This window comes from Petaurus breviceps, unplaced genomic scaffold, assembly GCF_028583685.1.
Source record: "Petaurus breviceps papuanus isolate PSGF00001 unplaced genomic scaffold, PetGlider_PUasm1.0 213, whole genome shotgun sequence".
Lineage (NCBI taxonomy): Eukaryota > Metazoa > Chordata > Mammalia > Diprotodontia > Petauridae > Petaurus > Petaurus breviceps.
Window position 1 is genome coordinate 5,537,363 of NW_027185860.1, and position 26,267 is coordinate 5,563,629.

Genomic DNA, 26,267 nt, shown 5'->3' on the forward strand with positions numbered 1-26,267 from the left:
GAGGAGTTAGGTAGGGGTACTTCTGCAAATCTACTTTCATTGGGAATAGGTTAAAGATACTCTATGTCTCTCTGTCTAAAACCAGATGGTTAAGCATAAGCCTATTGTGAGCATGGTAAACCTGATACAAGTTTAATATGATGATACTAAGTTATTCCTTCAACATTTTCTGCCATAACATCCTGTCTTTGTCTCCTCTCTGTCTCTATCTCTCTGTCTCTGTCTGTCTATCTATCTGTGTCTCTCTCTCTCTGTCGCTCATTAAATTAGCTACTAAATCCTATTACCCTCCTTAATGAAGCTTCAAAAGTGAGAATTTTTTTTGGGGGGAGGTACTGTTTTTCATTCATTTAGTGTCTTATTTTACTCCTCTCATTCTGGTCATTCAGTTTTAATGACTATCACTATTTTCCATTTAGATGATAGAGCTTCCCTTACAATTTTCCCCTGAAATTAAATATTCATTCAACATTCATTAAACTTCTATGGAGTATTAGTGTTAGGCACTAATGGAAGTAGAAATTTTAGATAATACACAGTGAATGTCTTAAGGATGTCACATTCCATTAGGAGGATAATACTCTGACTTACTTATTTCATATGATATTCCATGATAAGTACAAATAAGCATTACATATAACTACTGAAATCAAGTCAACAAGCAGTTATTAAGAGTGTAATATGAACTTGACACTATGTGATGAGATTGGGAGATCAAGAAATATTATAGAGAAGAGCTGGTATTTAAAATGCAAATATTTTTGCCATGTATGGATGGCAAATTACATACACTGGCACTACTATTAATATGGTAGTGTATTTTTTTTATTTTTTCATGAATATTATCTACACGTACATAAATGTCTATATTTTTGAGTCTACTTTATGTTATTTTTCCTCCCACAGTCAGTGATCACATTTGTGAAATATTTTGTTGTTCTTTCAGAACAGCATTTTGTGCAAATTGATGCTTAATATATGCTCTTGGATAATTTGTTATTTATTTAAAAACTTAAAATAATAAATGGGCAAAATAAACCTCTGCTCATTTTGTGTTTCTTTTTACATATCTGTAAAGAGCAAGGGTACAAGAGATGTAGTCCAAGCTAAGGTCATAGGAATGAGGCCTTGAGCATTTGAACCAGGGATGATATAATCATATAAAAACTGGAAGGGCTTTGAGTTTCCTTCTGAATGCTTACTAAAGAACAAAATGTGTTCTCATTTCTCTGTGAAGTTGCAGAAGGAAAATGATATAACACAAAAAAGAAAAGCAGTAGCTAAAAGAAAATCAGCTACCTTGCTCAGCAGGAGGAAAAGAAATGGAGGCTAAACCAGGAAAATCTTTTATATTTAGAATGAGTATGAAACTGAAAAAAAAGCTCCCCCCAAAAGAACCCTGAACACCACAAAAGCTAATTTTCAGACACAAGATAGATGTGTTAAAGGTAATTAAAAAAATAAACTTCAATTACAACTTGCAACTTTTGTCTTGCTTGGTCGTTAAGTTATATATCAATTAAATAGCCTTCATTTATAAATACAATTCACAATAATTTAATTGGGATCCAAAAGTTCATGGTGAAAGCTATGTAAGTGCTGATCTTGCTTTCATTTGTTGTCTTTTCAATATCTGTTACTTTACAATGATGATGCAAATAAAAGCTTAGTTACTTTATAATTTTTAAGCCATGGATCAAACATTTCGAATTCAATAAACCCCAACTGCATTAGCCCAAATTTTCTTTGCTTCATAATAATTTTAAGTAAAATTTATACTGTCTTTTTTACTACCTGATTCATTAACACTAAAATAATTCTGCTTTCATTGAGCCATCAGGCAACAAGGGATAGTCAGAAGTCATTATAAAAATATTTTTTATCCAGTCTTTTGATATCCTTTAGCTTTTATGAATCTATCTGAAACACGTTTCTTTAAAGGAAAAAAAATCCATAATAAATAAAAATAAAGACTAATTGTCTTTGAAAGTATTACATAATGAGTTTTAGAGTATAAATGTGGGAATACAGATTTTAAATCTCCAAGGAAGGAGAAAAAATCAGAAAATCCTTGCATTATATAAACTTGTGGATCAACTACAACCCACATAATTCACTAAAGTATTTAACTTCAAAGATTCAAGGAATTATTTCAAAGTAAACAAAGTACTATAGAAGATTAATACAGTCACATGAGTTCTGGTAGATTTTCTAGCCTTCCTTACAACTCACTAGACTTTAATATCCATCTCTAAACCAGTGAAGTGATTAAGCATATTCACCTTTTAAGCACAGGAAGAAGGATTAACTATTTGTTCTTTGATCTCTGAATCTCTCCTAGCAATTCTTGAGTCTAAAATCAGAGAAGAAAGGTAATGTGAATGGAACATAACCTTAATGATTGAATTGTTTACTTCTTGCATTCTTATCATTGAGTCTTCTTAAGTTCAAGCTTTATTTATGCTTTCATATGATTATGGGAAGAAATTAGATATTAAGCAGTATAACAGCAACCACCCTATCATATGCAGGATGGCTGCTAGCACAGGTCCTTTGATCTGCTTTTCTAAAGGAAAGCAAATGGAAAGGGATTAGCAATCTTTAATCAAACATAGACTTCATTCACTTAGTTCAGTTGAAAAAGTCAGTGCCCTGAACTTCAGAAAATAGAAACATAAATTACAAGCAGAAAAAAAAAATACAGGAAGAGAAAACAACACAACTCAATAGACCTAAGGGCAGGGCTTCTAGCTGTCTGGCCATTACATAATTACATATGTATGTATGTGTACACACACACACACACACACACACATACATGTAGTGTTAGTTTAGTGTTAGTTACCAAAGAGAGAAGTACCAACATCTGGGTTTTCAAAGGCAGAGGACTCAATGACTGTCCGATGTCACATCCGACCAAATCATACTACTCTAACCATGAGTGAACCCTAAAGCAAAACCTCACTTCAGGAAGTATAGGTAGCCTTCTCCAGGGTCAGAGAACATAACAAACTTCATGATCCACTGCCTAATTTCAAAGTGAATTCGTAAGCAAAGAAGTAGTTAACACATTGTTTCAGCTATTTAACACAGAAGCAGTTAATACCTTGTTTCAGTTCATGATTTCATCAAGTATTAAATTCCAAAACTTGTGAATTCCATAATTTGTGAACCCCAGAACTTGTGAACTCTTTCAACGGGAAAGAAAGGATTTAATGGCCATATATAAGGATTTAATGGCCATATATAAGGAGAGTCCAAGGCTGATGATAGCAGAACTGAGAAGGGAGCTCTTGTGGTGGAGAAGGAGAAAAATTGTAGTATCCCAGCACCCTATGTTTGTCTGTTCTATCTGTGTTGATGATTTTTGTGATACTTTCTACAGAAGCCCTGGGACCTTACTGGAAGCCCTGAAAGATGATTTTCTGGTTGTCTCTTAACAGAAGCCTGGAGGAGGGGTTTTGGAGGTTCTGGTACTTGACTGAGGATTTGTATTGACCTCTTGGGCCTTGTTTATGTGTCTGTGTTGATTTCTATACTGATGATTTGTGTTAAGTTCTCAGACCTTGTTGGTGGGTCTGAGTTGATTTCACAGGCAGATAGTGAATTGATGATGGTGCCAGCAATGTGAAAGAATGTTACTTTGGTTCTGTTAAGATTTGTCTTCCAAGAAACAGGAACTATGAAGGATTGAAGTGGACTAGATAATATGAGCTTCAATATGGAATGGGAACTGGACGAGGAGCTGAGACACATCTGCCTTTGAACACTGGTGACAGTTGTATAGATTTGGGCAGGATCTGGGACCATGGAAGAGGAACCATGGAAGCTAAGAATCAACCTTGTGTCAAGATGAAAAGATCTCTACTTGGGTAACTGATGCTGGCTAAGAAGATTATGATTTACTGTGACCTAGGGGTGGAATACTTTGACCTTTATACTTCTTATTCTTTAAGGAGACAAGCCTCCTTAAGGATGATTGAATTAAGGACTTACTAAATGACTGTACTTTGTTTAAACTACTTTGGTGAAATTTATGTGGCCATTTTAGTGACAAATTGTTATGTCATAACATTATGAATGTTGGGTTTTTTTTTTGGCTTCTATGAATGTTTTGCTTTAATTTACCACTGAATAATTACAGAGTTCACTATACTGTGTAATCAGAACCTTGAAGAGAAGCACTGAAATCTGGGTTTTCAAAGCTGGGAAGCTCAAAATGCCTACCCAGAGACTCATTTGTTAAATCACACAACTCTTCTCTCAAGTGACCCCAAAGCAAAACCTCACATCACAGTATATGCGTGTATATATATGAATACATACATGCATGTATTCATATACATGTATATATGTGTAAATATATGCAAACATTTATACATACATACATAATACCTATCCATCTCCAAGGTGAAAATATATCACAACCTTCATGACCCACTGCCTGATTGCTAAGTGACAGAAGGTGTGCCTTCCCGAACAACAAGCCCCCTTCAGCAAGCTACAAATTTTGGGCTCTGAATGAGTCCCATTATGGGGTAGTGAAGGTCTTCAAATTCCCTTACATGAAAAGCAGCTACTATATTTAAGATACTGTTAACATGAAAAAACTTAAATTCACTGTGCTCTAGGAACCATAGTTTTGGTGAGTAAAGACAAGAAGTACTAAGATAAATAAATAAAATTTAAATTTAATAGAGAGGACATAGTAACAACTATAAGGTGGGTTTGAAGGATGGAATCACAGAGGAGGCAAAAGCTGAAATGAAATTTTCTGAGAGGGAGGAAAGAAGAAATGGTATTCTAAGTTGGGGAAATGATCCATGAAAACAGAAGGTCAGTTATTGATTTTTAGGAAGGACTCGGTAATAAGTTAGCTTTAAATGTACAATATGGAAATTCTCAACATTAGACACTTTTACCTGTCTGCAAAAAGTCGTGTAAGTGAATAAAATCCTTGCTGCAAGGTACAGAAGGAAATTATGATTGAAAACATCTTTGTATAAGATACACTTGATTAAGATATATTTAAGATATATATGGCTAAATTTATATATATATATATATATATATATATATATGAAAATCCCATTTTATCAAAAGATAAATGGTTATGGAAAAACAATTTTCTTTTTTTTCATGCTTTTTGGAGGGCAATTGGGGTAAGTAACTTGCCCAAGGTTATAGGGATAGGCTTTTTTTGTTTGGTGGGTGCTAAGTGTCTGAGGCTGGAACCGAACTCGAGTCCTCCTGACTCTGTGGCCAGCACTTTATTTGGACAAACAATTTTCAATAGAAAAATTGCAAAATACTTTCGAACAAATGAAACATTGCTCCAAATTATGAATATTAAGAGAAATACAGATTAAAATAACTGTCAGATTTGACCTCATGACCCATAAATTGGCAGAGATTTCAAAAGATGGAAAATGTATAAGATTGATGAGGAATAGAAAGGCACATGAATAAATGTTAGTAGAGGTATGAACTAGTCTACCTATGAGGACAGAGACTGTAAATATACTATAATTTTACTTAAAATTATTAAAATGAGAGAGGGGGAACCAAGATGGTGGAGAAGAAATAGAACTTGGTCAACTCTTGATCCATGTCCTCTAAAACATGGAAAAAATTACTCTAAAAGAACTTTAGAGCTAGAGAACCCACAAAGGGACAGAGAGAAACAAATCTCCCACTGAAGGATGCCTGGCAGGCTGGCAGGACAGGTCCATTATAGTGTTCTGGGAGCCAAGCACAGTCCAGACTGAGCCGTTGTTTTTGGCTCAGGGTGGTGCTGACCAGCAGTGTTTGGAGCAGACTTCAGGAGAGGGGATAACCAGCAGCTGTAGTGGTTTCCAGACTTCTCAATCCACAATGCCAAAAACAAATTAAAATGTTCATGTGAAATTGTTGAAACGGGGAGCATGGTCTGGCTGCTACAACTGGGGTGAGAAGTAGAGGAGGTTTGGTGGCTGCAGGTACTGATGCATGGCTACTTCTGGAGCTTCTGGCCTGCAGATTGCAGGGGTACCAAGTGTCCATTCAGAGGGTAATTGCTTTTGCTTTGACATGCTTGGATCTGGATAGCCATCTTGCCTCTACCAAGAAAACGCCAAATGGGTCAAGGAGTCATACATACCTCAAAGTTCTGAATAACAGTGACACAAGATATTCACAGAAATGTTTTTTTTTAAATTTGGAGAAGCAGATAAGTATCTACAAAGGTGATACACATCATAAACCAGACATAACTTCTATTTGATGTCCTTCCTCTCCCTTCCCTATCCTACTTTGTCTTGGTCTGCCTACCCACAGATCGGAGGTAAGTTATGTCTGGTTGATGGTAGAGGATGTAAGAACACAGATTGGGGGAAGGGTTATTCAGTGGCATTGCTATTTTTGGATGGGGATGGGGGAAAGATGAGAGAAAAACTGTAACTTAGAATCTTGTGGAAATGAAAGTTGAAAACTAAAAATAAATAAATTAATTTTTTTATAAAAATAAAATTAAATAAAATAATTTAAATGACCATATTCCTTGACCCTGATACCTCACCACTAGATATACACACCCGGAAGATCACATGTGAAAAAATAATTTACCAAAATTTGCACAGTTAAGTGGCACCGTGAATAGAGTTCCAAGCCTAAAGTCAGGAAGTCCTATGCTCTAATAAGCCTCAGAAACTACTACCTGTGTAACAATGGGTAAGTCACTTAACCATGGTTTTCTCTGTTTCCTTATCTGTAAAATGAGCTGGAGAGGAATGAGGCAAACCATTCCAGTATCTGTACCAAGAAAACGCCAAATGGGTCAAGGAGTCATACATAACTCAAAGTGCTGAATCACAGTGACACAAGATATTCACAGAAATGTTTTTTTTTTAATTTGGAAAAGCAGATAAGTATCTACAAAGGTGATACACATCATCAACCAGACATAACTTGTCTCTGATCTGTGGGTAGTCAGACCAAGACAAAGTAGGATAGGGAAAGGAGAGGAAGAACATCAACTGTGAACAGCTTCAAGGCTTTGATTATACATTGTGAACTCTCTTATTTATTCAGTAACAAAATAAGACAAAATATTCACTGAAATCAAAGTACACCACTCACAATTCTACGACATAACAAAGTATAACTAAAATGGCCACATCGTTTTCACCAAAGAGGCCACAATAGTTGTAAACAAAATACATTAATTTAGTAACTCAATCTTTGAGTTCTTAATTCAATCATCCTTAAGCAGGCTTGTCTCCTTAATGGAAACAAAGGACAAATGTGGAAGTAAAAAGGTCAAAGTTCTCCACCCCTAGCTAACATTGTCTTAATCTCTTCAATCAAAAAGTGTTCTTCTTAATTGGATAAGTCCTTAACTCAATCATGTTAATGTAAAGGTCAATGTTCTCCATTCCTGGGCCACAGTACATCATTATCTTCTCAGTTTGCATTAAATACCCAAACAGAGGTCTTTTCATATTGACTTAAGGCAGGCTCTCAGCTTACATGGTTACTCTTTCATGGTCTCCGCTCCTGCCTGAATCTATCCAAATGATACCCAAGTTCAAATGCAGAGTGTTCTCCCTTCCTTGTCCATCTACTTGTGCAGTCTGGGTTCCATACTGAAGCTCACAGTGTCTAGTCCTCCTCAGGTCCTTCACAGTTTCTGTTCCTGGGAAGACAAAGCTTAACAAAGCCACAAGGACATTCATACACATTGCCAGCATCCTTATTAATTCACTTTCTACCTGTGAAAGCAACATAGACCCAACAACAAGGTCTGAGAAATGAACACAAGTCATAAGTATAGTGCCAGGACCTCTGAAAATGTCAGTGAGACCCTCCTCCAGGATTTCTGTAAACATGCAACAAGAAAATCCTTTGTCAGGGCTTCTGAACAAGAAATAAGGTGCCAGGTCCCCTCTAACAACAGCAACATCTTCTATCAACAGAAGAATCTGACAAAGTAACATCAAAACAGACAGACAAAATACCAGCACCACAGCCATGCTTCCTCCTTCTCTTCGTATTTCTCAGTTCTTCTTCATTCTCTTCTAAGTTTTTTTTCAGTTCTCAGTGCTTTATTCTGCCACTACAAGTTCTGTTCTCCATTTTATTCTCAATTCATAGCAGTTCTCAGAAGTTCTCAGGATCCTAGATGTTCTCTCTTTCTCAGCAATTCTGCATCTCTAGCTTGGGATTTTCCTTATATATGGTATTAGCTTCTCCCTGTTCCACCCCTTCCTGTTACATCAGCAACTTCCTCCCACTGTGTGATTCAGAATTTCTGGATCTTAATACTTGATGCAATCATGAACTGAAAAAAAAGGTGCTAAATATATTTTTGATTGCCAATCCAAGGGGCAGGGAAGATGTTAAAATCTCCATTATCATTACAACACTTTGATTTTTAGCAGGGCTTTCTGAACAGGATATGGATATACCAGGTGGGTTTTTTTTGGAGTCCATAGAACAATTGGAACTGGTCAAAGCAATGCAGTAATTATATGAAACAATTCTGGGATTTTGCTATAGCTTAGATGAGAGGGTGAGTTCAAAAGAATGTTGTTATACCAACCTCAGGGTAAATCTTGCTTGCTGGGGTTACCTCTGGAAAATAGGGTGTTTCCTAATATCCAGATTTTTCTCCTTTTGGCCAATTGGAGGGGATCTGAAAGAACCCTTACCCTTGTGACCAACAAAGAAGAGAGAGACATAAGCCAGGCTGTCATAAGAGACCACTTGGCTAGAATGAGCATTTTTATCCTAGAGGTTAAATTTTTGAGAGTACCTATTGGGGGAAGTATGACAGGTGTTATCACTAGCCATTATTTGCTTGCAAGTAGTAAAGGGAGGCAAGAATGTAGAGGGAGAAAATGATGACATACACTTGAATCAGAGCCTTCATAGGTAGGCACATTAGAAAAGGAAAGAGGAAAATTAAATGAGGACAGTATACTCTGTTCCCATTTGGAATCGTGGAACAGCTGTCTTATCTGAATGTCAGCTGAATCTGGATCTGTACTAGACACACCTTGAGGTCTTCTGGAGCGTTCTGACAATCCACTCAGGAGCAAGGACTTTCTTCAAATGGTTCAGGAGTGCATACCCACAGGTTTGGCATCCATGTGAGTAGACAGAAGGACATGGTAGGGGCCCTTAGAGAAAACTCCTTGTGTCTCTTTTTGAATCTAAGTTTCTTGTCACCAAAACATAGGTTCTTAGGTAAGAGTCCATAAACACCTAAAAATGATCCAGTTTTCCAGTCACACAGGGCTAGGTTCAAACAGTACAATAAAGTTTCTCACACAATTTTCATAATTGCATTGTCTAGTATATATATATATATATATATTTATATTTATATATATATGTATGTATATATATATATGTGTGTGTGTATGTATATATATGTGTGTGTGTATGTATATATGTATATATATTTACATGCACTGAAAAATAAGATATACAGACACTGGTGTATGGAGAGCTATCTTGTTCTACTGGAAAGTTGTAGGGGGAATGGGGGAGGATTCAGGAGAGAAAGATGGGGAGAAAATTTGTAACTCAAAATCTTATGGAAAAGAGTGCTGTAAAAAAAATAAACATAAAATAATAAAAGGAAAAAAATCTATCATCCTGTCGCTGAAAGTCCCTTCCAAATCACTTTTTCAAACTTAAAGTTATATGTAAATGCCACCTCACAATAAAGATAATATATGATCTTAATAATCTGTTACTGAAATGGTGTTCTATTTTTAAACTGAAGTATAGTCATATATTTAAGCCACTATTTACTAATATAGATGATAATTCAAACACTTAAATTTATATTGCCTATAAATGGCCCTTATAAGAGTCTTAAAATAACCAAATGACACAACCATAATTTAATTATTAGCTAACAATTTCCACCACACCATATACTTGAAATGGAATCCAAAATTTAAAAAAAAAATTTCATTTTTATTTTACCATGAGAACTGGTGGAAAAGAATAACATTGAAACAAATGGTGTTGCACTTCAGACACTTTCTCTGAATAAGTGCATTCTGTTCCCCTCATGAAGTCATTTATTTCAGCTAGATAGTCAAAATTCAAATAATGAGAACCTTAGTCTATGTTTGGCAAATCTTCAAGGTGGTGAGTCAAAATCTATTATGTGTCTTTATCACTGTTACATTAAAACAACTGCATAGGCACAAGAGTGAAAATTGACTGTATCATAAAGTTAGAACAGCTGGTAACCTAGGGAAGTAAAATATTAAAGAATCAAAGTATAGTGTGACTGTTTATTATGTAAGTGATTACTGGCTAGGAGGAAGAGACATTTCCAGCTTGCCTGGGTGTAATGGGAATGTAATATTTAAAGATCTTCCCTGCCCCTAGGCTAAAGTGCACCTGAAGCCTGGGGTGGGAGGCTTGTTTTTCCGTAGATAGTTCTTGATTGGCCAGTGAGTCAATAAGATTGTTACATTCTCTGAGCCAGGAGAAGGCTATATAAGCCCTGATGTGAGGCTTTGTTTTGGGGCTCACTTTGAGAAATGTTCTGTGATTTGATCAGATGAAACTCTGGGAAGCAGAGTTTGAAAAAAAGCCAGAGTTGAAAAAAAAAACCCAGATGTTGTTTGGTATGGATGTAATGGTTGGACAGTTTGGAAACTGTCTACTTGATCTGTTTCTGTCTTAATAATTCTGTCTGTATATTCTGAAGTTCCGGGTCCTGACCTTTTCCCCCTCAACTAGGTAAACGATACATATTTGACTGATTAAAGTAGGCTTGTTAACCCATTTTGAGTTGCTTTCCTTTAACAAAGCAGGTCTAAGAACCTGTGTTGGAAGTAAACCCTGGGGATGCTTGGGGTGCTTGCTGCTACACTGGGGCAATGAAATAGTGTAGGTGACATTAGTTTCATTTCTTTGTATGACAAAGGACTTGTAGTATATAAAAGAAAATCATAATTTTACATTAGGTACTGGCCAGTAAGCAAACAATGGGTCTTCCTGAATAGTTAAATGGCTCCTGAGGGGGTTAAAATTTTACCTATAGCGTTAGTATCACTGTGAGAAGTACCATTCTCCAAAGTGGAATTTATAGTAATGTCTCTCCAACATTAGATGCTCTAGAACGTTAGATGCTTTAATGAGCTGACTCATTGTGATGTCATCTATGAAAGTTCTTCCTCTGGGGTAATAAAGCTAAGCCAGCCCCTTTATTTAAAAACAGGCCCATATGGGAGCTATATGGGAAAGAATTATGAGACACATTATTGAGGAAGGATTTCTAAATTTTTGGATCTTAGCTTTTATTATTGAGATAAAATGAATGTTCACTATGCTGAACTATGAGTGGAAAACAATTGGTGACTATGGATACTTTAGGAGGATGAAGATGCCTAAATAGAAAGTTCTGTCCTCATTATAATTTAGGAAGCAAGGCCAGCCATCTCTCAGAGCAAAATAATTGGCTGGAAAATATCCTTCATAAGGCATTTCCACAAAGTGAAAATGCTAGAGGGATATTAAACTCTAGCAGTATCTCAACCTCAAATCAACTGGGATTTAATTCCCAGGAAGCCTTCAGGGAAGTAGATGGGTTTAAGCTTCCAGTACACAAGTAGATTAGGGGAAAGTTTCACAATGAGGGAGGAAGAAGGTGAGGAAGTTGAGAAATTAAGCTGAGAACTCAATTTACAAGTTAACAAAAAAAGCTGTAAAAATCTAAAGACAGCCTTTTGCATTATCTGTATATAGAAGCCTTTCTTTAAGTTTCATTAAGATTTTTTCTATAATCATATCAAAATATGTGTTTCATAGAGCAAAATTTGAAGAATAGATTATATTCGATTGATCTCTTTCATACACACACAAAAAACACAAAAACCTGAAAAAATGTTTTGTCATAACATGTGAAAGATTTATATAGTTAAATAACATGAAAACAGAATGAGAAATCTTCCCTAATTCTTTTTATGCTAATTAGCCCACATGAATCTCTTGCCTATGGAAATCAGATCTATTCTATGTTGTATAATTAAGGAAAGCAAAGAAGAAAAAATAATTTTTCCAATGGTTGCGTGAAAATTGCAAAATAATGAGGAGACTCAAAATACTATGTTTGAAAAGGTAAAACAAAATTGAAGAAAACATCTACTGAAAGTCACAAATTGACAAATGCTGGCTTAGTTTTGTGAATTCTACTAATAATGAGGACCTTCAGCAGGTGATATGCAACCAATTCTGCCCATCTTCAAGGAAGTGGTTGTGGATGGATTTTATTTTCTTGGAACTAGGGGCTCCATTTTAAGACACAAAAAAATCTTTTTCCCCAATCAAAATCCTTTATATGCAATTAAATTTGAGGGAGGACAAAAGAATTATTGAGAGATCTGTCAAGAAGAACAATTGCTAAACAATGATCCATGGGATCATATTAAGGATTTGTAAATTGTTGGCATAACATGAAATGTCAGGGCATCAAAACCCTTTAGCTATAGACAAGGAAGTTGATGGTTAGACAAGCTGGTTTAATTCTTATTAATTTTCTCAACATTAATTATTTTTTTGTTCGCTAATAAAATGGCTACCTTAATGCATGCATAATATCTTTAATAATATTATAAACATTTGTAGATGACAGATTTATTCCATGCTTATTCAAAAGAAGATATCCTTTCTGTTCTTGTTGTATATTTGAAGATGTCACTCATTATACAAGAAATATTCTACCTGGTTGTGAAGACAAGACATACAAACATAATTCTTTAACTGTGTGTGTGTTTCTGTCTATGAAAGACAGAGAGAGAAAGAGAAGAGAGAAAAAGAAAGACAGAAAGCAACAGAGTGAATTAACTGATGTACTTATGTAGGGAAATTCCTAACATGAAAACTTTCTCCACAAATATGAAAATCATCTCCAATTGAAGAAAATTATCTAACCAAAAAGTTGTTACTTCATCACAGTCACATCATTAACATGAGTCAGAAGGTATACTTAAACTTAGATTTTGTCTGAAAACCTAAACTTTTCTTTTTTCTTGAAAGGTGTACAAATTTAATTCATCCATCTAACAAATAGTTTTTCCTTATAATATTTAACACATTCTGCTAAGTGCTGTATAAGTTAAAAATGCAAGAAACGTTTATTAATTACTAACTGATCACAAGTAACAAAGCCACATAAAATGGGGATGAAAATAAATATTTCTATTTCCCTCAATCTTTTATTTCTTCAATAAGTCCTCAGAATATTTTGTGCTTATATATCTGCGAAAATGCCCATCCTTCAGGACAACAGAAAATCCTTCAGGAAAAGGACTTTTTTCAGAGAGATACAAATGAATAGGTAGTGGGTTCAGGAATCAGAAAGAGTCTGGACAAAAACATTGAGGTGGAAACTGGAATTAAGTTTGGAGGGAAGAACATGTACCTGATTTTGACTAAAAAGTACAATATTTGAATGAGAATAATTTGAAATAAATCCAGAAAAGTAGGATGAGTCATGATCTACTCATTTCATCATGCACTTGTTCACATAGCATGTACAAATGTCAGTGAAAACTCCCTTTGGCCACTTCATTTAATATTCTATTAATTTCACATACTATAATTTGTTCAGTCATTCATCCAATTAATAACCTATTATTTTCCATTTATTTCCTAATTCAAAAGGTAAATGATTAATTTTGCACGTAGATTTTTTTAACTTTTTATGATCTGGGTAACTGCTTCTTGGCAGTTTTGTCGAATAAAAGGTATACAGAGTTTAGTGATTTCAGTTATTCTTTCAAGTTTTTTGACATGTCTAGACTAATTCACAAGTCTACCCATAGTATCTTGGTGTGCCTGTTTTCCCACAGTGTCATGGAAAGCAAAGTAGTACTTTACTACTTGTTTCAGTTATTCAAGGACCTTTGATTGTGTTAAGTCTTTGTTGTTAACAGTATACATTAGCATTGCCCTTAAAAGACATAAAGGAGTTTGGAGATCTTCCGTGACCTTAATAAACCTAATATCATCACATGGTGCCAATGGTGGGAGGAGGTTGCCAAAAGAGTGCAACAGGAAGGAACAGAAGAGATAAAAACTTGAGCACAAGCAGGTACAAAGAAGAACTGAGAAGGAAAATGTTTGTGATTTTGGCACTTTGTCTGGGCTGTCTGTGTTGATGTTACTTTGTGAGAGAAAGAAGCATTCTGTCTTTTGAAACAGGACTTTACTGTTAATACAGAAGTCCTAAGAGAGCACTTTACTGCTAAAGAGTAAACAGTTTATTGCTGTTTACAGAAGTCCTAAGACTTTACTGTCAATTTGTGGTTGATTTCTCAGACAGAAGTTTTGTCTATTGGTTTGTGTAACTTTGTCAGATAGCAAGTGAATTGAGATGATAGAACTGGCAATGTGTGTAAATATGTTTGTAACTCTGTTAAGTTTTGTCTTCCAAGAAACAGTAACTTCAAAGAGCTTGGAGAGGAGCAATAAAATGAGATAAATAACCAGAGCAGAGAGCTGCATACTTGTGATTCCAGGCAAGAGTCTAATGAGTGCAGGCAAGAGGTATGTAAGGTGAGCCAATGGAAGAGGAGCCATGGAGTTTGGAAGTAACCATAGAATTTCACTTGGGTATAGTTTGACTTGGGTACCCCATATTGATTGAGGAAATTTTGACTTTCTCAATCATATGTTTCTTTTAAGACTATGTGTCCACATTAGCAACAAGTTGTTATGTTATATTGCTATGAATGTTGTACTTTAATTTCCTTAAAGTTTTGCTTTAGCTTTTTGCTAAGTAGATAGAGTTCACTGTATTACATGATTATATTCTTAAAGATATTCATGGCAGCAGTCCTCAGGAGAGCTGCTCATGACTGACTTTACACAAGGACACTTCAATATTTTTAATTTTCAATTTTGGGGTAAACTTTTCTAGATACATATGTGAGATGAAACCTTAGAATTTATTTAAATTAAATTCCCCTTATTATTAATGATTTTAATTTTTTCATATTATTATATATAGTATGGATTTCTTCTTTTAAAAATAACATTTTTGGGGCATGGCCAGGTACCACAGAGAGTAAAGGCACTGGCGCCAGTGTTGGGATGACCTGGGGATCGAATCCGGACTCAGACACTTAGCACTTACCCAGAAACACCTGACTGTGTAACCTTGAGCAAGTTACTTAACCCTGATTGCTTAAAAGAAAAATAGCATGTTTTGGAGTGGAGAAAAAATGATGCAGTAAATGCAGGAACTTCCTTGAGTCCTTCAAAAATCCCCACTAAACAACATAAAATACTGCCTCAAAATTAATTCTAAAGTGGCAGAACCAACAAAAGGTTGGTTTAAATACAATTGTCAAGTTGAAGACAACTTAGGAGGGTTGCAAGATAAGTATACCTCATTGCGGTTGGAGTGGAATGCAGTCCAGCACAGGCCATGAAACAGAAGAACAACAACAGACCTTGGAGGTCCTGAATAAGCAGCTGTAGTAGCTTCCAAAGTTTTTAGTTTATAGACAACAAAGCAGTTGGGCAACTGACAAGAAGTATTATACAGCAGATTGTTTGCTGACATTGAAAGCTGGCCTCTATTTCATTGATGTTGCATGATTCAAAGTCTTAGGTCTAGGGAAAAGATGAATAGTAGAAGGAGCGGGGACCCTGGTCACAGTTCCAAAATAAAAAAAAAATAATGTACTTGCGGTCACTCACAGATGAGATTACAGTCCAGGAGAATTGTGAGCACACCTCCACTTAGGGCATTGCCACTGTGGAAGAAAAGAAAATTTAGAAACCCCCAGAAATAGATTTGAAAACATCAGTGGAGGAAATCTGATATTGAGAAAATGCCCATGCAAGCACAAGAGGAGATACATAAAATGAAAAGTCAAGAAATAACCTGGGGAGAAAATGGGCAAATCTCAACAAAAGAATCTGATTATAGATAGCAAAGTGACAGGGAAGATCAAGATAAAACTCAGAGGCAAAGACAAAACAGCCTTTTACAAGCCCTCAAAATTGCAATTTAGTCTTAGGGTCCAAACTGATTCCTGGAAAGGCTCAATAATTACTTTCAAATTTAAATAAGAGGGGCAGAGCCAAGATGAATTAATAGGAGGAACTTACTTCAGTTCCTGTTCCAACTACCTCCAATACATGTAAAATATGACTAAAAAAAATTCAGAGTTACAGAACCCACAAATTGATAGAGAGAAACAAATCTCTCACTGAAGGGAACCTGCCAGGCCAAAAGGAAGGTTCTATCACATCGGGCTGAGAAACCAGCAGAGTCCCCAGAGACCACCACCAGCCCTGACCTCAGCCACAGATCAACTGGAGCAGATTTCAGGAGAGTGAATCACTGAAAACTGTGACTATTTCCAGACTTCTCTACCTGTAAACCCCAAAGAGAAAGTAAAATATCAGTGGGGAGCCCTACTGATCCTGTGTGAGAGAATAGCCTGGTCCAGCCCCTTCACCAGGGCAGCAGAATTGATTTCAAATGCTGCCACTGCTACAACTTCCTGATCCAGGCTTTCAGATCATAAGGGGAACAACAGACTGTCTGGAAGGCATTTGAAGGAAAGTCTCTGCTGGGACTAAGGCAGGATCTTCTTGCTTTGCCCTCCTTGGATGTGGGTTGAAGTCTTGGGTTGTGGTCCTGGGGAGAGGGATGCTGCTGTGGCAGAGCTTGTTGAGGGTGTGGAGAGAAAGTCCTCCTCACAGTTTTGAAGCAGGGGCCTGGAAAAGAAAAACACTTAAAACAGCTGTGCAAAACCCCAGAAATTTGGGACACAGAACTCTCCACTCTGGAAGCAGAGTTCTACCATGGCAAAGATCTTAAAAATGAAGTAATTGCCTGGCAAGATGAGCAAACAGAGAATGTGCAACCAGACTATAGAATCCTTTTTGGGGCACAAAGAAGATGAAAATATAGAGCCAGAAGAAGACAATAAAATCAAAACTTCTACATCAAAAGCCTCCAAGAAAAATATGAACTTGTTGCAGGCCTTTGAAGAGATCAAGAAGATTTTTGGAATTCAAGTAAGAGAACCAGAGGACAAATTGAGAATAGAAATGAGAATGATGCTCTAAAACCCTGAAAAGCAAGTCAATAGCCTGCTAAAGGAGATCCCCCCAAAATACTGAAGAAAATAACAGCTTAAAAAAGTAGACTAACTCAAATGGCCGAAAAGATGGGCCCCCAAATAGGCCCAAAATGCCTATGAGAAGAAGAATGACTTAAAAATCAGAAATGGCCAAATGGACAAGGAATTTTAAAGTCCCACAGAAGAGAAAAATTACTTCAAAATTCAATTGGAGCAAAAGGAAGCAAATGACTTTACTACTAATCAAGATAGTTTAAAACAGATTCAAAGAAAGGAAAAAAAATAGAAGGTAATGCTAAATATCTCAATGGAAAAAAAAAACACAATGATCTGTAAAATAAATCCAGGAGAGATAATTTAAAAATTATTGGATTACCTGAAAACCGTGATCAAAAAAAGAACCTAGAAATCATCCTTCAAAAAATTCTTGGGGCAGCTAGGTGGCTCAGTGAAGAGAGAAATGGCCCTGCAGTGAGGAGGACCTGAGTTCAAATCTAGCCTCAGACACTTAACACAAAAATTAGCCATGTGACCTTGGGCAAGTCACTTAACCCCAACTGCCCTACCTTCTCCCTCCAAAAAGAAAAATAATTGTCAAGGAAAATAGCCCTCATATTCTAGAACCAGAGGGCAAAACAGAAATGGAAAGAATTCACTGATAGCATCTTGAAAAAGGATCCTCCCCCAAAATTCCAAGGAATGTTATAGCCAAATTTCCGAGTTCCTAGGTCAAGGAGAAAATATTACATGTATCCATGAAGAAATAAATTGAGTACTGTGGAAAAACAATGAGGATAATACAAGATCTAGTAGATTTTAAATTAGGGGATGGCAGGGCTTGAAATATTTTTTTCTGGAGGTGCAAGGAGCTAGGATTAAGCACAAGAATGACCTGCCCAGAAAGACTGAGTATAATGTTTCAGGAGAAAATATGGTTATTCAACAAAATAGTGGACTTTCAAGCATTCTGGATGAGAAGACCAGAGCTAAACAGAAAATTTGATTGTCAAATACAAAATACAAGAGAAGCATGAGAAGATAAAAGCATAAAGACAGCAAAAGGACTTAATAATTTGAACTATTTACAGTTCTGTATGGAAAAAACATAATTGTAACTCTTGAGACTATTTCTTAGTATGAGGATAGTTGAAGGGATTATATATGTACACACACACACACACACACATATATATATACACATTAATTCTATATGTATGTGTAGGAGGGTATATGTGTATATAATTATATTATGTGTGTGTTTATTACTATAAACATGTGTACATAGAGAGAGGGCACAGGACAAGTTGAATATGAAGGGATGATATCTTAAAAAATTAGGATGTAAGCGAGGAATATATTGGGAGGAGAAAGGGAGACATAACATAGGATGAATTATCTCATATAAATGAAGCAAGAGAAAAGTGTTTCAATGGTTAGGGAAGAGCAGGAAGGTGAAAGGAAATGGTTCAACCTTACTCACATTGGATTTGTCTTAAGGAGGGAATAACATACACACTCATTTGGGTATCTTAGCTTAAAGTAAACTAGGCAGGAAGGGGATAAGAGGGGGTATGATAGAAGGGAAGGCAGATTGGGGGAGAGAGTACTTTTTGACAAGGGACAGGGTCAATGTAGAAAACAGAAAAAGTGCGGTCCCAGACAGGATGGAGGGAAATATATTTAGTCTATTAAAATATGACTACTATGGAAAAAATTTTGCATAGCTACACAAGTACAACCTATGTTGAATTGCTTCTCTTCCTAACAGACATGGGTGAGCAGGGAAGAAGGGAAAGAATCTGGAAATCAAAGTTTTAAAAACAAATGTTAAAAATTGTTTTTTTTTTACATGCAACTGGGAAATCAGATATACATGCACTGGGGTACAGAAATCTATCTTACCCTACTAGAAGGTTAAGGGGTATGAGAGAGGATATAACAGATAACAGATTGTGGGAAGCAGTATTCAGTAGGGTGGGTGGGTAGGGGAAAGATGGGGAGAAAATTTGTAACTCAAAATCTTCTGGAAACGAATGTTGAAAACTAAAAATGAATAAATAATATTTTAAAAATAAATAAATAAACATAGAAAAAAATTAAAAATAAGAGCAAGGTAGAAAATAACAGATGGTAGGAAAAGAGATAGCTGTGAATTTACCATAGAAAAAGAAAAGTTAATAAGAGGAAGGTCCACAGAACAATTGCTTGTACAGGGCCTGTTGGGAACCAGATACCTGGGAGAAAGATGCAAGAAATTCAGATGAAGAGTCTTCTAGGAATGTGGACACTCGGTCCAATAATACAAAGGAAATAAGAAAATGAGGATACAGAATTTTTTTTAATTTATGTTAATTTAGTATATAATATTAATTAAAAATTAAAATTAAAAATAATTAATAATTAAAAATGATTAAAAAGAAAAGCAACTTTGAGTCAGGAGGTTCAGTTTTGTGTATCAGCAAGAGTCACTGGCAAATTATGGAAATGAAAAATAATTTTCATCAGCGTTCTTTGGAGTTGAATTGGATCACTGTATTAGTCAAAGTAGTTAACTCTTTCTAGTTGTCTTTCCTAGTAGACCGTCATTGCAGTATTGCTGCTTCTCCCCATAATGTTCTGCTGTTTCTGCTCATTTTACTTAAAACAAACAAACAAACAAACAAAAAGCATCTTTATTTTCTTGCGGTTTACAATGTTCTGTTCCATAGTCCCTTGAGCTTCAAATTTTCAACCTTCTATCTCCTCTCCCATACCCGCAGGGCATCATGCATTCAAATATAGGTTCTATAAATTCCTTCAGATTAAACATTAGTTAGGTTGTAAACTAGGATTATAATCAATGGAATGAATGACAAGAAAGAAGAAACAAAACAAAACAAAAATAAAAAAAAAAAAACTGAGGGAACAAGAAGTTTGCTTCCACCTGCATTAAGACTGGGTAGTACTTTCCCTGGATGTGTATATCACTTTCAAATCATGAGACTTTTGCTGTTATCTTATAAACTTACATTGGTGCTAGAAGCCCAGTTTATCAAAGTTAGTCATCACAGATACAAGGTATCTGTAATAGAAAACACTCCTGGTTCTGCTCTCCTCACTCAACATCACTTTATATAAATCTCCACAGGTTATTATAAAGTTCATCTTCTCATTTCTTATAGCAAAATAGTATTCCATTACATTCATATAACATGACTTGTTTATCCATTCCCCAATTGATGGGAATCTCCTTGATTTCCAATTATTTTGCCACCACAAAAGGATCTGTTATAAATATTTTTGCACAAATAGGTCCTTTCCCCACTTCTATGATCTCTTTGGGATAGAGTCCTAGAAGTGGTATTGCTGGGTCAAAAGGGTATGAACATTTTTATAGCCCTTTGGGCATAGTTCCAAATTGCTCTCCAGAATGACTGAATGAGTTTACAATTCCACCAATGATGCATTAGTGTTCCAATTTTTTTATATCCTCTCCAGCATTCATCATTCTAGTGTTTTCTCATCTTAGCCAATCTGACCAGTGAGATATGTTACCTCAGAACTGTTTTGATTTGCTTTCTCTAGTCAATAGTGATTTAGAATATTTTTTCATATGATTATAAATATTATTAATTTCTTGCTCTGAAGGCTGCCTATTCATATCCTTTGACCATTTATCAATTGGGTAATGACTTGATAAATTTGATTCAATTCTCTGTATATTTTAGAAATGAGGCCTTTATCAGAGAGACTGGTTGTGAAAATTCTTTCCAAATTTTCCACTTCCCTCCTAATCTTGGTTATATTGACTTTATTTGTACAAATCTGTTCAATTTAATGTAGTCAAAATGAACCCTTTAGCCTTTTATAATGCTCTCTAACTCTTGTTTGGTCATAAAATCTTCCCTTCTCCATAAATCTGATAAATTATTTTTAGGTCCCTGAGATTGCTTACAGTATCAACCTTTATACCTCGATTGTGCACACATTTACACTTGATTTTGTTATAGGGTGCAAGATATTGGTATATGCCCAGTTTCTGCCACAGTGTGTCCCAGTTTTCCTAGGACTTTTTATTAAAAGTGAGTTCTTATTCCAAAAAACTGGGGGTTTTGAGTTTATCAAACAGATTCCTCTACTCATTGATTGCTGTATAGCATACATCTAGTCTATTCTACTGATCCAGTCCTATATTCCTTAACCAGTACCAAGTACTTTTGTTAATTTTTTCTTCATAAGACACATTAAAATGTGTTATGGTTAGGCCACCTTCCCTAGTATTTCTTTTCATTAATTCCCTTGATATTCTGGGCCTTTTGCTCTTCCAAATGAATTGTTTCTATTTTTTCTAGCTGTATGAATTAACTTTTTAGAAAATTGTTTGGTATGGCATTGAATATGTAAATTAGATTAGATAAAATTGCCTTTTTATTATATTAGTTCCACCTAACCATGAACAACATGTATTTTTTCCCAATTACTTAGATCTGCCTTTATTTGTGTGAAAACTCTTTTGTAATTTTGTTCATATAGGTCTTGGCTTTCTTTTGGCAGGTAAATTAACAAATATTTTATAATGTCTAAAGAAACTTTAAATGGGATTTCTCTTTTTATCTGTTCCTTTTGGATTTTGTTAGAAATATATAAGAATGCTGACGTCTTATATGGGTCTATTTTATATCCTGTTACTTTATCAAATTTATGTATTATCTCAAGTAGTTTTTTTCTTGATTTTCTAGGATTTTCTAAGCATATTATCATATCATCTTCAAAGAGTGATAACTTAGTCTCTTCTTTGCTAATTTGATTACTTCAAATTCTTTTTCTTCTCTTTTTACTATTACTAATATTCCTAGTACTAAATTGAATGGGGGTGGGGCTGTATCCAAGATGTCAAAGTAGAAACAGGATTTGCCCATGGATCTGGCTTCCACCTCCTTCAAAACATGTAAAAAATGACTCTAAACAAATTTTAGAGCTATGAAAACCACAATGTGAGAGTGAGAATAAAATTGCCTGCTGAAAGCTGCCCACCAGGCCCCCAGGAAAGGTCTATCACAAAAAACTGGGAACCATCATCCCTGCTTGAGCAATGTGGTTTTGACCCCAGAACGTCCCCGATCAGCTTAGGCCAAAGCAGATTTCAATAGAGTGAATCAACAGGAGCTGTGCCGTTTTTCAGAGTTCTAAACCTATAAATGCCAAAGAAAAAGTAAAAGGTCATTTAGGAACTATGCTGGAAAAGAGGGTCAGAAGGGCACTGTCCAGCCTGTGGCCCTAGGGCAAGAATATGCAGAAGCACAGTGGCCACAGCTACTACTGTCTGGCTGCTTCCAGAGCCCCTGGGTCTTCTGATCATATGGGGACCAAGCAAAAATTCAGAGGTAAATCACTCTTTCTTTGACCTGATTGTATCTGGATCTGGTTGTTGGCTGGAGGTCTTGGCCTGTGGGGGCAGGTGCCAGAGCTTGTGGGGGCTACAGAGAGGGCACCCTTCTAATTGCTCTGGCAGCTGCAAAACCCCCATTTATTTGGGACAAAGCTCTATACATTCTGAAAGCAGAGTTCTAGAATGGCAAAGAGTTCAAGAGTCAAGTAACTGACAAAATGAGGAAGCAGAGGAAATGCAATACTATCATAGATATCTTTTTGGGGCACACAAGGGATCAAAACATGGAATGATAAGAATAAAACAATGTCAGAGATTTAGCATCAAATGCTCTCAAGAAAATATGAACTGCTTACAGGTCATGGAGTTTCTCAAGGAGAATTTTGATAGACAAGTAAGAGAACTGGGAGAAAAATTTAGAAGAGGAATGAGAGTGATTCAAGACAATCATAAAAAGTCAACAGCCTGCTAAAGAAGACCCCAAAAATATTGAAGAAAATACCTTCAAAATAGATTAAATCAAATTTCGAAAGAGACCCAAAAAGCCAATGAGGAGAAGAAGGTCTTTAAAAGCTGAATTTGTCAGATGGAAAAACAATTTAAAAAGCTCACAGAAGAGAAAAAACCCCTTCAAAATTAGAGTAGAGCAATTGGAAGCTAATGACTTCATGAGAAATAAAGATATTATAAACAGATGCAAACAAATAAAATAATAGAAGGCAATGTGAAATATCTCATTGGCAAAACCACTTATCTAGAAAATAGAGATAATTAAAAATTATTGGACTACCTGAAAGCCATGATGAAAAAAAAAGAGCCTAGATACAATCTTCAAGAAACTCTCAAGCAAATTTGCCCTTATATTCTAGTACCAGAGGGCAAAATAGAAATGGAAAAAATTTACTGATCACCTCTTGAAAAAGATGCCAAAACAAAATTCCTAGGAATATTATAGCCAAATTTCCAAGTTTCCAGGTCAAGGAGAAAATATGGCAAGTAGTCAGAAAGAAACAATTTGAGTACTGTGGAAGCATAATCAGGATAACAAAAACATAGCAGCTTCTACCTTAAGGGATTGAAGGGCTTGGAATATGGTATTCTGGAGGTCAAAGGAACTAGGATTAAAAATAAACATCACCTACTCAGCAAAATTGAGTATAATACTTCAGGGGAAAATATGGTCATTCAATGAAATGGACTATTTCCAAGCATTTTTTTTTTTTTTGCTTTTTGGGGGAAAATGGGGGAAAGTAAATTTTCCAAAATTTACATACTCACTAGCTATGTATGTGTGTTGGGGGGGGGGGGGGAGGGGGGGTGTTAATTTTCTGAAGCTGGAACTGAACTCTGGTGCTCTTCACTCCAGGGCCAGGGCTTTACCTAGCCACCTGATTTTCAAGCATTCTTGATGAAAAAGTCAGAGTCAAATAGAAAATTTGCCTTTCAAATACAAGAAGCAAGAGGAGCATGAGAAGGTAAACAGGGAAAAGAAATCATAAGGAACTAACAAAAGTCGAACTATTTACATTGCAACATGGAGAAATGATAAATGTAACTCATAACACTTTTGTCAGTATAAGGAGTTGAGGGGAATATAAATGTGTACACACATATGTATAGAAGGGTGTAGGTGTTTATAAATATCAATGTGAATTTGTGCCTAGGTGTATACATGTAAAGATAGACAGAGGGAACAGGACATGTTGAATATGAAGGAATGATATCTAAAAAATTAAATTAAGAGGAAATAGAAATACATTGGGAGAAGGAGAAAAGGAGAGATAGATTAGGGTAAATTATCTCATACAAAAGAGGCAAGAGAAAACTGTTACAATGAATATGAAAAGCAGGAAAGTGAAAGAGAATGGGACAACTTTACTTTCACCAAATTTGTCTTAAGTAGGAAATAACATACACACTCTATTGGGCAACATTACCCTACAGAACTATAGGGAGGTAGGGGATAAAGGGGTATGATTGAAGGGAGGGCAGATTGGGGGAGAGAGTAGTTAGAAAAAAAAAAACAATTTTGAAAAGGGACAAGGTCAATGGAGAAAACAGAATAAGTTTGGGGCAGGACAGGATGGAGGGAAATATAGTTTGTCTTTCACAATATATCTATTATGGAAATGTTTTGTGTAACTACACATGTGCAACCTATGTGGAATTGCTTATCTTCCAAGTGGGGTGGGTGATGAGGGAAGAAAGGAAAATATATGGAACTCAAAGTTTTAAAAACAATTATGTATTAAACTTTTTTTCTTTTACATGCAACTGGGAAATAAATTATACAGACACTGGGGTATAGAAATCCATCTTGTCTTAATAGAAAAGTGGGTTTGGGTGGGGGAGGATATAAGAGAGAACAGATTGGGGAAAGGGGTATTCTGTTAGCTAGCTGTTTTGGGGTGGGGGTAGAGGAAAAATGGGAAGAAATTTTGTAACTCAAAATCTTGTGAAAATTAGTGTTGAAATCTTAAATGAACAGGAAAAAAATTAAAGGAAAAGAAAAGAGGAAGAGAAATGTTATGAGTGTTTTAGTAGGAGTGCATTCTATATCTTGTCAAAGGCCATGTCTGCATCTATTGAGATAATCGTAAGGTTTCTACTAGTTTTGTTGTTGACATAACCAACTATACTTATACTTTTTCTAATATTGAACCCTCGTTGCATTCATCATCAAAGTGTATAATTCTCACTCTAGGCTCATGTAGTCTTTTTGCTAATATTTTATTTAACATTTTTGCATCTATATTCATGAGTTAATTTGGTTTATAATTTCCTTTCTTTATATTGGTTTTCCTAATTAAGGTATCATATAATATTTGTGTCATAAAAAAATGGCCAGACTCTTTTCCCTCCAGTATCTCACACGTTTTGGTATGTTGTCTCATTATTGTCATTCTTTTGAATGAAGTTAGTGATTGTTTCTATAATTTCTTGTTTGACAAACTCATTCCTTAGGATTAAATTATTTAGTTTCCAATTAGCTTTTAGTCTATCTTTCCATTGTCCTTTATTACATATAATTTTATTGCATCATGATCATACAAGGATGCATTTAATATTTCTGCCCTTCTGCATTGAATTGTGTGGTTTTTATGTCCTAGTATGTGGTTAATTTTTGTCTATGTGCCATGTACCATTGAGAGGAATATATGGTCCTTTTTATCCCTATTCAATTCTCTCCAGAGGTCTATCATATTTACGTTCCCTAAAAAGCCCTTCACCTTCTTACCTTCTTTCTTATTTATTTTAAGGTTAGATTTACCAAGCTTGGAGAGGCAGATTCAGGTCCCCTACTGTGATAGTAATGGAATGTGGAGATTCCCCTGTATTGGGCTTGGTTTTCAAATTGATTGTATTAAAACCCAGAGCTTGTTAAACCCACCTGTGGGATGGACTTTTTGATGTGAAAAGAAAGTCCTGAACTGGGAGGAGCTGGTGACTTAGATTTGGAGAGACAAGAGAGAGGCAGAAGAAACTTTTTTTTTTGGAAGCAGCACCTCGTGGAGAGAGAGGCTAAGAGAATTGCTGGTGGCCGCTTTGAATTGCCCTGGACTTTTGAGACCTGCCCCCTGAGCTGCCAAGGACTGAGGAGACATGGCTGTTTTGCTGGTACTTTGTCTGTTTTGATGTTGTTTTGCCAGATTTGTCCACTGGTGAAAGACAGTCCTGTTGTTGAAGAAGTCCTGGAACCTGGCTTTTGGCTAAGAAGCCCTGAGACTGTCCTGCAGACAGAGAGTGAATACTGTCCACTGGTGAAGGACAGTGCTGTTGTTGCAGGG